Source organism: Dicentrarchus labrax, unplaced genomic scaffold (genome assembly GCF_905237075.1).
Source record: "Dicentrarchus labrax unplaced genomic scaffold, dlabrax2021, whole genome shotgun sequence".
NCBI classification, from domain to species: Eukaryota; Metazoa; Chordata; class Actinopteri; family Moronidae; genus Dicentrarchus; species Dicentrarchus labrax.
Genome location: NW_026136713.1, coordinates 1,027,696 through 1,046,758, shown reverse-complemented (window position 1 = coordinate 1,046,758; position 19,063 = coordinate 1,027,696). Strand labels below are relative to the sequence as shown.

General features: G+C 40.1%; 1 long non-coding RNA gene across 1 annotated transcript in view; it reads right to left on the bottom strand.

The window, feature by feature from the left end:
- The window catches only part of LOC127375291 (uncharacterized), a 29,418-nt gene extending 25,066 nt beyond the window's left edge, over positions 1-4,352 (bottom strand). The window contains exon 1 of the long non-coding RNA XR_007887363.1: positions 4,283-4,352. This is a non-coding gene — a long non-coding RNA (uncharacterized LOC127375291). The remainder of the gene's footprint in view (positions 1-4,282) is intronic.
- Between the last annotated feature and the right edge of the window lie 14,711 nt (positions 4,353-19,063).

Here is a 19,063-nt window from a genome sequence, read left to right as displayed (position 1 = left end):
TCTATTGAACCCAACAGGCTCTTCGCAGTCTCCTCACACTGGAGCCACATTTTCTGTCCATTAGCTGACTGCAAATAAGGTCTCACTGTTGCTCCTGTGCTAAGTATTGTAATTGAGCCTGAGAAGCCAGCAGCTTGACTCTTACTGTGTTTCTAAATGCTTCAGTTTCCAGCAGATGCTCTGCCAGTGCATGGCCTGCCTTCATGATCAGGAGACTGTTTTGCACGGATAACCTCGACAAACTTATACAGAAACTGTGACCTCTACTATTCTATTCCTCTGTAGTAGCTCTCTATGGAAGTCCAGTCAGTAATGAGCTGAACCTGCCAGTGACTCCCCCTTCCACTTGTGTGTCATTGCTCAGTGTCCAGCGGGCTGGGCAGCAGGGTGTTATTTTGTCTGGACCGGTCTTTGTGTGAGTGCTGCTCATGTGTCAGCTGATCCTCTGGTTTTGGCCTGTGGTCTGCACTGGCAAGTGTCCACTTTTCACTTAGCATCCGGCCAGCTTCCCGGAGCTGCAACAAAACTGCTTTAAGTGGTTACTGATGCTGTGCCCTCACCCTCCACATGCACAGAAATATCATCTTCATGATTATTACACCACCGGAGTGCATCCAGCAGCTGAGACAGGCATCTGTTGAGGTAATCTGGTCCTGAGTCCATGCCAAATGGCACGATGTTGAGGCAGCAGTGCCTGCAGGGGGAGATGAATGCGCTGTGCTCCTTGTGTTGTTTTTTTTTCTGCTGGACGTATCTGCCAGAATCCAGAGTGGGCATGAGTGTTTGTAAATCATTTAGCGTCATTCAACTGTGCCAACAACTGGTCCCCTGATGCCAACAAACAGTATCTCTTTACCTGTGGAGCCTCATTAGCTTTGAAAGGTCATTCTATTTAGTGCCATTTTCAGGCCCAAACACTAATCAGGGAGCACATCTATATGACAGTGGACCTTTCTGTGCTCTGTTTCTTGTGTTCCAACTAGTTAAGAGTTCCTAATTTAACAAATTCCAATTCCATGAGCATATTCTTGCTGTTGAACTAATAAGTGAGCCATTCCACTGAATCAGTCCCTTTTCCATCCCTAGGACATTACGTGCATAAATATGTATGAAAACTATCTGTATAATACAGTATATTAAGCAGTGTCCTGCACTTTTGTTCTGATTGCAATTTGGAGATACATCATGTCAAACCTTAGCCTTAGTTTTATTAAAGTTTCATTCTGACAAGTAACAACATGCAAATGGAACCAATTTGGCAGAATGGCCCAAGTGATATTAGCTGGCTGCCCTTGTCTTGATGTTGGGCTGTGTTGGCAAAGTTGATGGCTCGCTATCAATATTGACGACAGTGATACTGTACTCTGAAATTGGGGCTGCCAAATCGCAACAAATACCAAAACTTACACAGTGTCGCTATAGATTTTGTAAACTAAGATATATTTCAAATGCAGTTAAAAATATGATGCATATCAGTGGAAATGTTTGGGTGAAATACGTCTTCAGTGCTTTTGGTCACGTATTGATTGATCTTCCCATTCACTCTCGGAAAGAAAGCAAAAAGCATATTTCCTTCAACGCTGAACTATTCTGTAAAAGATCATTTTAAAGGACCTTCCTAGGGAATAACAGCCACTGAAAGTAACCTTCCCAACAACAGGGGTGACTGGCTGTATTTTGTTCTGGAAAGTCTCTCTGTGTGTGTTTAAGTAGTTGCCTCCTCTAAAGTCTTTATCCACCAAGTAGCTCTCTGTGCTCAAGGACAGCCACTGGAATGACATCAGCCCAGCATCAGTAAAAGCAGCATAGACAGGCAGATGAAGGTGCTTAGAGTTGAAAGCAAGGCAGCATGCAAAGAGAGATACAAGAAAATGAAAGTCACACAGAGCAGGGGAGAGGAGAGGAGAGGAGAGGAGGGAACAAATAAATGGTAGACAGAGAAAGAGACAGTGTAAAGTGGGAAAACTTCTTCACAAGGACCAGAATTGACCTGATGTTTACGCACAGACCTGAGAGAATAACAAAATCCCATAACCTGCTAACTGGTTTGTCTGACCATAATAACACTGGTACAGAACCTCTCAAGAAAAAGTTTGAAAATATGGTAGACGGACTGCACTTAGAAAGCACCTTTCTAGTCTTCCAACCACTTAAAGTCACATTCAGCCATTCACGCACTGATGGCATCGGGAGCAATTTGGGGTTCAGTATCATCTTAACCATACTATCAAGACAAAACTACAACCAGAGAATTCAAAAAAAGTAAAGAATAACTTCTAAAGTGCTGTAAAACAAACTGATTGGTCCAATCTTCTGTCCAGTGATGGCATTGAGAACACTTGTAATACATTTTTGACAGCTATTAACAAAGTAACGTCCTCCTTCACATGGAAGGTGCAGTATAAACCTAGAAAACAGCCCACTTTACCATGGATCAATGCAGCCATCTGTAAAACAAATGAAAGAGTGAGATTTAGCACTGAAAAGTACTTCAATCAGGTCATAGAAATGACAATGACACTGAATGGCATATTTTTACATCCCTTCAAAATAAGCTGCACGCTGAGATAGAAAGATTGATTGAAGTTGATTGTTGAGTCTCATTACCAGGTCAAATACGGATGCTTTGGGACCCTGGGAATGGGACTCAACAATCAACTCGGACAACTACCCAAAGCATCTTCCTTGCCTGTGATTGGTTGTTTTTATTCAGGCTCATTGGATTCTTGCAAATGCAAGAAAGACAAACCACTTCACAGATTATCTGTCTCATGTACTACTGTCAGGATATAGTGAAAGTTTCAGCAAATATGGCAAAAAGTTTCCTACTACAGCTTTAATAAACAAATATATATAACACGATGGAAAGGGTGATGAAGGCCAAGCAGAGAAGATAGCCATTGTCTTTAGTGTTGTTTATCATTGTTGTCATCGTCGTCATCATCTTCTTCATGTTCATCATCATCAGTCACTACTATTAGTGTAGTTGTTGCTACTGTTGTTGCTGTGCACCTCTGTCTCTGTCTCTGTCTCTCTCTCTCTTTAAAGTTATGAATTGGCGCTATACAAATAAAATTTAATTTAATTGAAAATTGAACTGTTTGAAGCACTTGATTCAAGCGCTCCAGGTTTGCATGTTTTGAGTGTTTTATTCAAAATCATGACGACGTACTCTTTTTAGCTGTGGGTACTTACATCATGCAAGTCAGGATTGCACAATGAAATGCAGTTGTAGCTCACTCCACACAAAGTGAATGAGCTTGGTTGTGCACTTTATAATTATTATTTATTTTCAGTTAACTTGTTTTCTAATAAAGTCCATGTAATTGTGTCTCTCATTATCTGTAGAAAATACTTATGTGTTGTTTACTGCTATAATGTGTTGTAGCAGTAATGCAATGCCAGGTGCCGTAAAACCCCAAAGGAAGACCAAGATTAAGATGCTTCATACTGCATGTGCATTGCCACTTAACGTCTAAGTAGCTGTTGGTCTGACATTTCTGTGTTGGACGGGGTAGGAGAATATTTATTTTTGCGCTTATAAATTTTTTAATAGTATTTTCATATTGAGTATGATTGTATTTTATATTTGTGATAAAAAATAGGTGTAACATAGTTTTAGAGTGCAGATGTTGGACATTGTAACTAGCTAATTTAACTGTTAACTGCACTGTCGGTCTGCTTTTATCTCGCCAATCCAAGAACACGTCATATATATCGACATATCACTGCGAAGCTTAAATAACGTTAAATACGTAACTTTAAATTTAATGTTACTTTGAGATATCAGGCTTATTTTACAGGAAGGTAACCGATCCCTGTCTGACTTATCATCATATTGAAGGTACTGCTAATACAACCCATCATCTTCCTGCTGCTGATTTATATTAAAAGATTTTTCATTGGCGAACTAGCGGGAGGCTTTTATTGTGAAGGCGGTACAGGAAATGCTTACGTAGGTGTTTGCATGCGAGACAGAACAGGTCGGTTAGTGGACTGTCAGTGTAATGTTAACGTTACCTGTACTGAAATAAAGCACCAGTAAGTGTGTGTAGGCTTGATATTACTTTACAGCCTCACATGTGCTCACGTCTTATAATTAGGTTTGCTTATCTTTGGCCAATATGTTTGTAGTGTTTAATTCAATTCAATTCAATTGTATTTGTATAGCGCCAATTCATAACAGAAGTTATCTCAGGACACTTTTCAAATAGAGCAGGTCTAGACTGAACTCTTTAAAATATTATTTACAGAGACCCAACAGTACCACCATGAGCAAGACCTTGGCGACAAGGGCAAGGAAAAACTGCCTGTTAAAAGGCAGAAACCTAGGACAGATCCTTCGGCTCTAGGTGGGTGGTCGTCTGTCTCGACCAGTTTGGGTGAGAGAGAGAAAGAGAGAGAGACAGAGAGAGAGAGAGACAGACTGACAGACAGACAGACGCACAGCAACAACAGTAGCAACAACCACACTAATAGTGATTGATGATGATGAACATTAAGAAGACGACGACGATGACAACAACAGCAACGATGGGGGACAATGAGCAGCGACTACAGCAACAACAGTAACCGTAGCTATAATAATATTTATAATAATAATAATAACAATAATATCAGTGATATTAGCAATGGCAGTCAAGCAGGACCATGGTAGGAGGCTCCCATTTATCAACTTGAATTAGGGCTGAAACAATTCCTCGAGTTAATCGAATAATTACTACAATATATCTACATTGAGGCTTCATTTAATCTATAACTACAGCGAACTGTGTTTTGCAGTGATGATTACTGCTTTCGCACAATGCGCTTTGGAAAGAGAAAAAAGTGATTGTCGAAGAGGAGAAACAAACCAGAGAAAACGACAAAGTGTCCAAAGCTTGGGATTATTTCAAGCAGAAACAAAACTCTGTACAATGTCTGTTGTAAAACCAAACTAGCATAGCACAACAGCACAACGCTAGTTAGCAGCTACAAGTCATTATTTATCTGCGGATAAAATCACAAGAGCTGACCAATCAGCTGAGGGTGTGCGGCTTCCAGCTCTGCAGCTCTGAAACGTATTACCTCCAGTTTCTAAATCAGTGTGGTGGGGAAAAGTAGTGGTAGTGATATAATAAATATTAGCTTGTACATCACTAAAAAGTATTACTTTTTTTGTTATTGAAAACAAAAAGGAAGTAGCTGTATATGTGGGAGGTGTGACTCCAGTCATAACAATTATAAACACCTCAGACGCCTTAACTCATTAGTTCATTTCAAGCATATAAAGACCTTAACATCAAGTATTTCCTTTTCCGATGACTGTGGACTGTTTCTGTCAAAGGTAATGCATGAAAGTTTTTATTTTCTTCTATAAAACAATGGTAAGATTAAAAAATACAATTTACTGGAAAGTTATCATATACACAGTCTCAGTGTTCAGCTGTTGGGGAGGGAACCCACTGAAACTGTGTATATACACAGGGACCGGGTTTTTGTGCAGCACTGCTCAACTGTGAGCTTGTGTGAAACATAAAAAAAGAAAAAAATTTTCTGTAGGTTTGATCACACCCTAAATCACTTTCCACCAGGGGAGAAAGGAAAAGAAAAAAGAAATGGAGGCGAGTGGGCAGATGCATCACACTCCATTCCCTTGCTGAAAGCCCCAAACGGGCCGGACACATGGTGGAAAACCTCTTAAATAGTGCCAGGACCCTCTCGTTCCTGTGAGATGAAAATGACGATGAGTAGGAGGAGGAGGAAAAAGAACAGGTCAGACTGGCAAGGAGTTGCTGGCAGTCCCTAAAGCCTCTGGTTTAAAGAAGAAAGACACTTCGATTTTGCGGGGAGTGGTGTCCTGGGCGGTGGACTGAATCATTTGTGCAGAGGAGAAAATAATACCACTCCTCCTAAAAGCATATTCACTGCGGGCTCTGGAGCATCCTCAGAAACATGCAAGAATAAAGTGGGCGATGAAACCGCGTATATGGAATTCCATCTTTTCCATGTAGAGGGATCCTGATGGATGAAGTTAACAGAGGCTGGCTGTGTGGGCTACAGACATCAGAGGGCCAGAGGGGGTTTCAGCTCCACAGACAGCTTCTCCGCTCTGGGCCCAGTTCCCTCAAAGTGCCGGCAGTTTCCACTCAATAACCAGCGTTCATTTGTGGTCTGAAGAAACAAAGACACAAATATTTACTCAAGGATTACATCCAGTTCTGATTGTTGAAGTTTGTTTTACTCCAAGTGGACTGATTGAAGCACTGGACCACAATGTCTCAGTAAAGGACCATTCCAGCCTCCATCACATTCTATCCACACACTGATTTTGCAAAGTACTTGTCCTGAAACCAAGCCCCCAGGAAGAGCGCAGACACACACTGGCCCATAAGCTTACATTGCTATAGACGCGGCTGTAAAGCGACGGATACATGCTTTAGTATCCACAATCCCCGCAAAATTACTTGTTTCACTATCTTATTTTGATCCATTCTATCTGAAATTCTAGGAGAGCCACAAATTTTAATCATTTTATCTCTGTTCAGGTTAGCAAAGGGCTAAACTAGAAGATAGTGGCTCGACCAGCAGAAGTCTCTAGTGTACTTGCTATATGGGTCATACAATGTGGGGGCATGTTTGGAAGATTCATGTTTTTGGCTTCATGCACCACTAAGCAGCTTCCATGAACGGAGCCAGGCCCCAGCACTGCATCCAGTTCTTCTTTATACATCCATGCCTGAGACCAGGGATGTATATAGAGAACTGGATACAGCGTTGGAGGCACAAAAAGGTATTTTTCAATACTCAATAGTATCAAAGAAATTCAGTCTGTGCCAGAAAAGTATCACATTTTTTGCACTCAGCCCTATGTATTTAGATGCATTTAGCTCAAAGTATAGCCTTACAGAGCTACTTCACTGTAAAACCAGATGAGATAAGAGTTTAAGTTAAAAAAAAAAAACATTCTTGCCCAAATAGCTTAATTAATTGTTGTATGCTTTGTATTTTAATGAACTATTTAAAGGCTGCGTGCCAAAAAAAGTCAATGGAAAAATGGAAACAAACTAAACGATGTTGCACTGTGAACATCATGAACTGATGTGGTGATTTGGTGAAAAATTGTATTAATTCCAACTCTATAAAAGTATAAGACAGGAGCAGAAAGGAGGGTATGCAGTAAATAGGAAAACTGGGCTTTCTGGTATAGTTCAGAAATCTGCACACAGTCACTGCTTGTTGCAGTGAATGTCAATCAGGGAACTCGTCTATTGAATGCTTGTGGCAAAAAGACACACTGAAAAAACATCACTGGAGTTTATTTTACAACCTATTTTTCAGCTTAGTGTTTTTGTAATACGGTGCTACACTAAATCGTAATACCTGTACAATCCAGTATAAGGCCACAGAGAGCTCTGAAGAATGAGAAAGATGACACATTTGAAGTGTAGCTACAGTATGTGGAATGTTCTCTTTCAGTCTAGCCTTCTGGTAAAATCTGTAAAAAGTGGGTTGATTGGAAGGTTAAGAAAAGTTTGTTCATTATAAAAAGACACGTCTTTCTCAACCTGTCTTCACACATACTGTACGACACAGAGCTTCCTGAGTGATCCACCTGAGGCCTTTCAGTTTCATACTTCCTGCTACCTGCCTGTTAAAGCGTTTCCTTCTTGTGTTTTTCTGATATTTTCGCTAATGAGTGAGTCAACTGTGTGTCAGGCTCTTTTGTTCTCCTCCTGTTTGTCTTTATAGAAACTGTCACAGCTTAGAGGATTTTGTCTCTTTCAATGGCATTTCCCTGAACCCTCTCCCTACTGCAAAGCCAGAGAAGCTGTTATATAGTGGGAGCAAGCGCGTTTCCAGAGGGGGGGCCTCAGATGGCACTGGCACTCCACACTGTCTTTTTAGAGGCTCCATTTTACGTTAGCTTGTCAGGAAGGGGGCTAAACATTCCAAATTTAGACAAGATTTTGGCAATAGAAAAACTGGCAGGGCTATTTTCAAAGGGATCCCTTGACCTCTGACCTCAAAATGTCAGAATGAAAATGGTAATTGTATCTGTACTTGTATAGCACCTTTCTAGTCTTTCGGCCACTCAAAGCGCTTTTACACTACGTGCCACATTCACCCTTTCACACACATTCACTCAGTGATGGCAAAGTCCATCAAACAGAAACTAACTCATTCATACCCTGATGCACAGCAGCTCTATCTTGGAGGAGCCGGGGATCAAACCAACAACCTTCCAAATCGTTCTCCACTCTGCCTCTGACCCACAGTCGTTCTATGGGTTCTATGGGTAGCCACAAGTCTCCCCTTTGCAGACATGCCCATTCTCACCTAATGCATCTGAATATTTCTGCATACTGGGGTCCATAAACAGTGTTGGAATTGCATAATGTAATAATTTTTGTTGTAACTGGTGTTATTTTTATGATTATGACCTTATGGAAACTATTTCACTACACTCTGACTTTCAGGCAAAATAATGCATTTGCTCATATTTTGAAAATGGTTGCTATGACTCAAGGGGAATGCTCCAATAGTTAATGTCAAAGAAGATCTATATAGTCAAATACGACATGGGATAAACAGACTTGGGACTTTGTTTTTTATGTTCTTTCGCCTATATTCTGATACCTATAAGCCCAATTGAAGAGAAAAAAATGTTGACTAAAACTGGACTCAAATGTTTTAAGCTGTTCACTATAACAATGGAGGATAAAAAAAGACTCAATGTGACAAATTAATAAGCACTTTCGCATGGCTCCTCTTAATGAGACATGAGCTCCCCTGAAAACATGATTAGTGAAAATTTGTGGGGTCTCTAAAATATTGACAATTTGCTATTTTCTTATGCATTTCTATTTTTCTAAATCATATCTATACATCATCGTGGCTTATGCATAAATTTAGGCTACTTTTAAATTTCATTATTAATTCACTTACTGCTATTCTTACCTCTGTGTTGGTGCGCATTGTTTTTTCTTGTTTTGTTTGTAAATTCAGTTTCAGCTGTGAGACCCGGAGCTCTTTCACTAGAGAAGAGCTCATGAACATCAGTGGAACAACTCCAGCTGATCTCTTTCCCACTCATCTACTTTATTCCGTTGAATTACTGGACATTCTGGTCAATGGTGTGCTCAGATGCAGTGAAACGCAGGAGGAGAGGAAAATGTGCGTGTGCGTGTGGCGGCTGCATTCTTTCTCCCTGTACACCAACAGCTGCACCTCCAGTCACCAGTCCATCAGGCTGCTGAAGTTTGGGGATGGCACCTCCCTCATTGGGCTCTTCTCTGGTGGAGATGAGTCCGCCTACAGATGGGACATTGACCATCTGGTGACCTGGTGCAGCCAGAACAACCTGGAGCTAAACGCTCTGAAAACAGTGGAGATGGTTGTGGACTTCAGAAAGAACCCAGCCCCATCCGCCCCCATCATCCTGTGTGACTCCCCAATTGACATTGTGGAGTTAAACCCACCCTGTTCAATATGCATTACATTAATGCACTCCCGTTGGTTTTTCTATCCTGCACATTGTAAATATCTTTCCTGTACAGTTTGGATCTTTCTATCTTTATCTTTATTTATATTTTAAAAAGTACTTTATTTTTGTGCAATTTTTATGCACCAACGCACCAAGGCAAATTCCTTGTATGTGTAAAAACTTACTTGGCAATAAACCTGATTCTGATTCTTACTTGGGTCCTTTTCCTCACTGCCTCTAACATGCCCTGTGACATCTTTCATCTGAATAAATGGGTCATGATTATGTGAATCATGTCTTGTTCTAATAGCTACCAACTGAAAGTGAGTATACTTGTTAGTAATAATCCCATCTAGATATCTATCAAATTATTTGAACAGGAGAGATATATGTTCAAATTTTGTCCTATTTTTTTTTTTTTTTAGAAATATGTTTATTGATTTTCAAGAGAAAGAATAAAGAAAGATGAGAGAGGGGGGAAAAAACAGGAAAAAGAACACAGAGCAAAGATCACATAACATACAGAACACAGCACATCTTGGATTACAACAACAATATTCCAAGGTCATAGTTAAGATGGGTACTATAAACAAAAACATCTAAAAGTAGAAAAAATAAATGAATTCGACATATACAAAGTCACATACTCATTTGCAAAGTGAGGTTTTATACAATCAGAGGCAGAGCAGGTCGTTCCTTAATCGGAAGGTTGTGGGTTCGATCCCCAGCTCCTGGTGCCACATGTTGAAGCATCCTTGAGCAAGATACTGAATGCATTGGTGTTGCATTAATGTTAGTTTCTGTTCGATGGACTTTGCCATCACTGAGTGAATGTGTGTGAAAGGGTGAATGTGGCACGTAGTGTAAAAGCGCTTTGAGTGGTCGGAAGACTAGAAAGGTGCTATACAAGTACAGGTCCATTTACCATTTACATTAGCCAATGTCTATGATATTTTATCAAACTTGTCTCCTCTATCTTCATTATAGAATCTCAATCTTTCCATCTTTCCACCTTCATTCTAATTATATGAAGGCACAGAATCCATTTTCCATACACATAAAATCAGCTTTTTTGCAATCACAATCCCAAATTGAATAGCTCTTCTTTCAAATTTATTGACGGAGGAAAGGACACTTGTGGCCCCCAGGATCGCTACCAAGGGGCTGGGTACCAAATTCTTACCAAGAGCCTCAGAAAAAAACAGAAAAATACACTTCCAATATGAATGAAGTTTACTACATGCCCAGAAATAATGTGCTAGAGTACCTATCTTGGATTTATATCGGTTACATACTGGTGGGATATCAGGATAAAATTTGTGTAGCTTTTCCTGCGAATAATAGAGTCTGTGGAGTGTTTTAAACTGTATTAGGTTGTGTCTGGTGTTAACTGAACACATTTGCACGTTACGTAGACATTCTTCCCAAATTTCATAATTGAATTCCATATTCAACTCATCTGCCCATGCCCTTTTATACACCTCCGTATTCATCAGAGCTCCATCATGAAGCATTCAACAGAAAGCAGAGATTGCCCCTCGGGAGCCCGGGTCAAATTTGTTAACTGCCTCAAGAGTATCATGTTTATTTAGAACTTCAAAGTTTGGTTAATTTTTTTTAACAAAATCTCTAATCTGCAAAAAGATTTTCTTTTTTCCATCGCTTCATAAGATATGATGTGGCCCCTGAGAACAGACGTCATGGCCTCCCAAAGTGTGGAGTCGCTAACTTCACCATTATCATTAGTGTCAATGTAAAGATACATTTTGCTCGAAAGATAAGAACAAAATTCCTTCTCTTTCAGTAATGTATTATTTAACCGCCAGTTAAATTCTCCCCGTTTAAGATTCAGACAAAGCTTTAAGGAAACAGGGGCATGGTCTGAAATGAGAATATTATGATAAGTGCAATCCACAACTTGTGACAATAATTTAGAATCCAATATAAAATAATCAATCCTTCAGTAAGATTTATGAACGGCTGAAAAATAGGAAAAATCTCTTGCTGTGGGACTAAGGAGCCTCCAAATGTCCACCAGATTATAAGACTGTATCAAATTATTAAGAGCGATACTGCTCCTCGATGTATTAATTTGAGAGTGTTGCCGATCAAGGACTGAATCCAAAACACAATTAAAGTCTCCACCTAAGATTATATTTGTGTTAGACATATTGCATATCGTGTTAAAAAGATTCTGAAAGAAAATGGGATCATCAAAATTTGGGCCATATACATTTATCAAAGTCACAGGTAGGAGTTTAGCTCCCCTTTGACTAATAAATATCTACCTCTATCATCAGAAATGGTTTGCATATGTACAAAGGGAGTGAAGACATGTGATGCCCATGAAGGACGTAATACTTTAGCGGCAGTTTTTTAATATGTGCTTCCTGGAGGAAAGGCTTTGAGTGTACGTATATGAGTATACACTTTTCCTCTTTTTAATGGGCTATTCATCCCCCTTACATTCCAGCTGACTAGATTAACTCCACCATCACTGTGCTTACTAGGCCCTCATAACATAAATATTATCTACAATGTAAAATAACTTATCACCTGACCATGGCAAAGAGGATTGTGCAATAAACAAAAAAAGAGACGTGCTGAAGCAAAGAGAACCCTAAACTGAACATATGAACGCACCCCAGGAGGAAAACAAAAACCACGAGCGGTGTTTCCATACCCCAAACTGATAGTCAAAGCTAAACATTGGCGCCGAGTTAAGGCCCAATTTAGCATATAACTACTTATCTCCCTACCTACAGTGGAGCAATCCACCTATAAATGTTCAGGAGATAATAAGGCATTTAACCTCACCCAAATTACAATGCAATTGTCGGTCAAGTTCAGTCCACATCACGACCCGATCAAATGTCCGTGTCCCAGTCATGAGCCTCTCGACTTGGGAATTTTTGGGGTACTGAAGGTGCCCGAGTTGTCGTTAACGGTGACCACAAACCTCGCCGGATGCCTAAAGCCACACCGAATTTTCCTGGCTCTGCACTTCTCCTTGATGTGTTGAAAAGCCATCCGCTTCGTGGTTGCTGATGTTAGATCGGGAAAGATGAATACCGGACGCCCGTCATACTGTAGCGGTGCCTTCTCCCTCACGAGCCTTAGTACCAGCTCCTTTACCTGGAAGCGGTGCAGCCTGGCAATGATAGCTCTCGGTTTCCCGTCTTCGTTGGGCACGGTCCACATCCACAGGATGATCAAAGTGCTCCTCTCCCAGTAGCTCTGGTAGTAACTTGGTGACAAATTCTGTTGGCCTGCCGATCTCGGCTTTCTCTTTTATTCCGATTATACAGATGTTTTGCCTGCGAGAGCGGGACTTGAGGTCATCTAATTTAGCTTGCTGTAGCATGCACTGGGAAGCTAGGCTCTCGTGTCGCCTCTCCAGGTCATCCAGACGTTTTTCATGCGATTCAACGGCGTCCTCTGTTGTGGACACATGTTCACTAATGGCTGTTAAAGCCGAAAGGCTGGAAAGGGACCCATTGAGCTCGTCGAATCTGTTGTCCACGGCGTTTTCATCTTATGTATTGCTGCTAAAATGTCTTCGTTAGTAGCCGGGAACTCAGCACTACCAGCAGTAGCACTAGCTGCAATAGCACCTGCCTGTTCGGTGGTCTCTCCGCTTCAGCATCTTTTTCGACCAATTCTTCTTCACAAGAACCTTTTTCGGCTCTGAGCCCCTTGCCTTTTTTGACGTTTTCATGCTGCTCAGTATACGACTGCTAGTAATTTGTTTAAAGACTTATGGGTGAGGTGTACAAGCTAGGTCAAGGTGGAGCTTCCAACAAACACGTTTACTCCACAGCGTGGTCCGCCATCTTCCCCGTCCTTGTTTTTTACACAAACTCGAGATACTTCCTTTTGCATTTTTTGCGAGTTTTCGCACCCTTCATAGTTCCTCCTACACCAGTGGTTCCCAATCTTTTCCTTAACCTTTTCTATCATTTATTAAACTGAAACCCCTTGCTTAAGTGACATTAAAGGATATTAAATATTATATTCAAAGCTGTACAATGAGCCCAATAGTGAACTCAGTTACTACAAGAAGTTCATGCAAAATTGATCGGATTTGAATTTGATTTAAATGAATTTGGAGCCGATTATTTATTTGGTTGTAATATGTGACATATCATCAATAATCATTGTGTGTCTAATTTCTTTTTATTGCATTAGTCCCAAATATGCACCAATACAGAGTTTTACAGGCTTTTATATATTAAATGACTTAAATGATTTGTTATTTATGGTATATTTATTATATCTTTTTGCAGATAATAACATTTATCAATTGCAGTGTTTTTAAAATAATTAATTTGTACTTATATTTCAGTTGTCCTGAGTCTGTTCAGCAATAAATTAATAAATAAGCCAACCAATCAAAAGCCAGACAACAGCAAAATATGTCTTCCAATCTTCCACTCTAAGCCAGATTTTGGCAGACATTTTTTCCAAATGTTGTTAAAAAGACATTAAAAAGACGACTTTGTGCTGAGTGGGCCCCCTCAGCACACACCACACACCAATTGTGTAAGTGTGCAGTTGTGTTGAAACTCCCAGTCCTGACTTTCCATTCCATTTAACTTGATCAGTTCATTAAGAAAATGAAGCGTGGGGCCCTAATGAGGCCTTGTTAATGAGGGAGATCAAATTGCCTCCATGAGCTCAGTGTTTAATTAGGAAGGGAGAGAGGGCAAGCTGAGAGAAGTGAGATGAACCTTCGGGAAGTGTGTACTTCACACAAACACACACACACACACACACACACACACATACTAATGGCATGGTTTGGATTTTTCTCAGTTATGTAACTTACAATACACCTGCAAATAGAATTTACAGAAAATGCTAAAACATTTTTTTCATCATGCTTAAATCTTCCATTTGCCTAAAGATGTTTTTTTTAATTTTATTTAGGGACTTTACTGGAAAGGCGTGTTTGTGCCCTGTCTTCTGTGTGACCAGTGATTTGGGCTGACTGTGCCGATGGCTACTGACCACAAAACAGTATAAACAGGCAGCATAGAGGAGATAATGAATCAGAGTAATCTCAGCTTAGCTTAGTGCACACCACCAATTTTCCAGTGAGTTTTTAATAAATGTCCAGGTCTGTCATATAGAAAAAATGAATTATTAAATCACTTCATACAGTGAGGAATGTTTGTACATAGCTGAAGGCAAGAAACAAATCAATTGCTGTCATTTATGGATGCATGGATACAACTGCATCACAGATTTGAGCTGTTCTCAAGCAGGAACACCCCTGTAAGTGTCCATATTTAAGTATTCAGATTTTACTGATATGGATGATGTTATGAGGTTGTCATTGTTTTATGAGCATTCAAAGTTATAATACAAACTTTTTTTTCTTTGAGGGCCAAAACAAAATCTAAATTCAGTCAGGACCACTTTTGTCAAAAGAACTTTTATTCCCAAAGCAGAATGTTACATTTGGCGGTAGGGCTCTGTTCTGGGACCTCCTTGCCCTTCCACATGTCTACGTGGAAAACCTTAAGGCAGGGAGAGCACACCTCCCTGCCCTTCCATGTGCATACATGGAAAAGTTTAAGACAAGGAGAGCGGCAGCAGAGACCCCCCAGGGTACAGAACAGAGCGAGCATCAATGGCAATCAGAAAATGACATTAATTAATTAGATACAACATAAAAGGAGGAACTGGGTGGAGGTGGGTTGCAGAGGAAGCAGCAAAGATAGGCAGGCTAAAGCAGCTTAAATAAGGCGCCCTGAATGATATTTGCCAATTGGATGCTTGAGGGAATCAGCTGAGCTGTCAGCTGATGTGTGTTTATGATTAGCTCTAACCTCCCCTTCCTCTCTAAGATTCTGGAGAAAGTAGTCGCCAAAGAGTTGTGTGACTTTCTACATAACAATAGTTTATTTGAGGATTGTCAGTCAGGATTTAGAGTTCATCATAGCACAGAGACAGCTCTGGTTAAAGTTAATAATGACCTTCTGATTGCTTCTGACAATTAACTTGTCTCTGTACTTGTATTATTAGATCTTAGTGCTGCATTTGACACCATTGACCATAATATTCTTTTACAGAGACTTGAGCATCAAATTGGCATTAAAGGAACCGCACTAAGCTGGTTTAAGTCATATTTATCAGATCGCTCGCAGTTTGTACATGTTAACGATGAATCTTCAATAAATACTACAGTTAGTCATGGAGTTCCACAAGGTTCTGTACTTGGACCAATACTATTTACTTTATATATGCTCCCTTTAGGCAACATTATTAGGAATCACTCCATTAACTTTCACTGTTATGCAGATGATACGCAGTTATATCTATCGATCGAGCCCGATGAAATTAATCAATTATCTAAATTGCAAACATGTCTTAAGGACATAAAATCCTGGATGAGCTGCAATTTTCTGATGTTAAACTCAGAAAAAACGAAATTCTTGTTCTTGGCCCCAAAAACCTTAGACACTCACTGTCTAAAGATATAGTTACTCTAGATGGCATTACCTTGGCCTCTAGCACCACTGTCAGGAATCTTGGAGTTATCTTTGATCAGGATTTGTCATTTAACTCCCACATAAAGCAGACCTCCAGGACTGCCTTCTTTCATTTAAGTAATGTTACAAAAATTAGACACATCCTATCACAGACAGATGCAGAAAAACTAATCCATGCATTTGTTACTTCAAGGCTGGATTACTGCAACTCTTTATTATCAGGTTGCCCCAATAAGTCCATTAAAACACTCCAATTAATTCAGAACGCTGCAGCATGAGTACTGACAGGAACTAGGAAAAGAGATCACATCTCTCCTGTACTAGCTTCTCTGCATTGGCTCCCTGTAAAATGTAGAATAGAATTTAAAATCCTCCTCCTCACCTATAAAGCTCTTCATGGTCAGGCCCCTTCATATCAGAGCTCATAGTACCCTATTACCCCACAAGAACACTACGTTCTCTGAATGCTGGGCTACTTGTGGTTCCTGTAGTCTCTAAAAGTAGAACAGGAGCCAGAGCCTTCAGTTACCAAGCTCCTCTCCTGTGGAACCAGCTTCCAGTTGTGGTTCGGGAGGCAGACACCCTCACCACATTCAAGAGTAGGCTTAAGACATTCCTCTTTGATAAAGCTTATAGTTAGGGCTGGATCAGGTGAGTCCTGAACCATCCCTTAGTTATGCTGCTATAGGCCTAGACTATCGGGGGATTTCCCATGGTGCACTGAGCTCCTCTCTTCCTCTCTCTTTCTGCACTCATTCATGTCCCATTAATGCATGTTACTAACTTCACTTCTTCCCCGAAGTTCTTGTGCTTTCTCATCTCGCAGGTTCTTATCGATCCTGGTCCTGCTAGATTGCCATTGCCAATACTGTTGTTGCTGTGCATCTGTCTGTCTGTGTGTTTCTCTCTCTCTCTCTCTCTCTCTCTCTCTCTCTCTCACCCCAACTGGTCGAGACAGACGACCACCCACCTAGAGCCGAAGGATCTGTCCTAGGTTTCTGCCTTTTAACAGGCAGTTTTTCCTTGCCCTTGTCGCCAAGTGCTTGCTCATGGTGGTACTGTTGGGTCTCTGTAATTAATGTTATAAAGAGTTCGGTCTAGACCTGCTCTATTTGAAAAGTGTCCTAAGATAACTTCTGTTATGAATTGGCGCTATACAAATAAAATTGAATTGAATTGATTTGAATTGAATTGAACTGTGATCAGCTGATGTAGCTGGAATTGAGAGCTGTGCTTGACTTTGTGGCCTGCATGAACTAACACTATGTTTAATTAGTGGGCCACAGGCCAAAAGCAAACACTTACTGTACTGTATCATTCAGATAGACAATGGTTCTATAACCCCAAGTTCCCTTAATTGACTGACTTCCTGTGCAAAGTGTCACTAGCTCCAAAAAATAGTTAGGAAAAATTAAGATCCCCTCCAGACATATATTAAGACATATATACAATATTCTACTTAGAACAATAGTCTGATGTGTTTTTTCTGCAACAAAAGTATAATTTCCACATTAAAATCCTCAAAAAGGAATCTACTTATACTGCCTCATTGAAAATTCTAGAATCTCAGAATATGCAAATGTTGCTCATTCTCAGTGGATGTGCACTGGTGGCTTCAACTTTCTCCATCACACTGTACAAGTTGATACTGGACCAGGACTGACTTCCTAACTCTTTGTGATGTCACAAATCAAAATTAGATTTTCACAGCACAGAGAAACTTTCCACTTTCAGCAGATGAATGTGAAAACATTCTTTTAGTGTCAAACTCTGCACAGATAGCATTCAAACAGCACATTGTAGGGACAAGACGAAACACTGATTACTGACTGGAGGGGACTTTAAAGAGCATTTTTGCCTCACAAAGAATATAACACCTGTTACGACCACCACAGGCTGCCATTTAGCATGTATTAATTGTGTTTCCATGAGTGAGTCTGCCGGTTATGGAAATCCAGCTGTGTGATTCCCTGTCGAGGATTGGTCCTTCTGGAGCTGAGACCGCTTACTTCCTGGTTGCTGTTCCCTGGCGTCTGTGATTGGTGTGGCTGTGATTCGACCTACCAATCGGGAGTCTTCAATCAACCCCAGCTGCATTTTAAATAGCTTGTGTGTCCACAGCTCAGGGCAGCTGTGAACCAGTGATCAGTTTGCCTTGCAGTTGGTTGCATACCATTATGTTAGTCTAGAGGGTATTTAGAGTGTTTATATTCCTTAGTATTGCCTGGAATCTTTGTATTTTATTTAGTTTGATACAGAGTACCAAGAGTTGGACACTCTTTCGTTTGAGACCTCTAAGTTGCAGAATAACTGCTAGTTTGTTTTTGTCCTTTGTATTTTGTGAGCTTATGGGTGCTGACCTCTTTTTGTTCTTTAGTGTATTTTTGAGCCAAGAGCTAAGTAACTGCCATTTATTCAACTTCATTTTGTGTATTGGTTATTTGTCAGCACCTGTATAGCCTCTTAGCCTCTTTCTGTTATATTTCCTTGCGCAAGCACACTCTCCTTGGTTAATTAAACACCTGACTTTAACCTGATCCTGTCCAGTTGTCACATTCCACCTCATTGCCTATCCCAATTATGTTATTGCTCTCCAAAATGAGCCGGGTCGTAACACAGCGTTAATACAAAATTTAGTCAGTATCACTTCAAATTACTCAAGCTACTTGATTTAATTTTTTTTTACTTACAAAATTGATTTACTTAAAATTTTCGGTTTCAACATCTAGTTTTACAATATACTTTTATGAAGCTTATGAATTGGTGATCATTCTACTTAATATTATATATAATTCTATATATCTACTATTTAATATTGATGTCATAGTGGGTGGTGGTACTTTATAGAGGGGTTGTAACATATCTTTGGATGCAGTAGGACATAAGTGATGTAACCTGTGGTGGCGTTGTATGGAGCATATTATACTGAGGGGTGTTTATAATATTTTGCACTCTGGCCCTAGTGTTTTTACTTTCTGTGCAGCAGTGAGTGATTTTGTGGTAGTTTTCATTTTGCCAATGATTTAGACACAGCTCATATTAATGCTGTCCTGTCAAGGCTTTTTGACTAACATTCCGTCATGTTTTTGTGGCTCCCAGT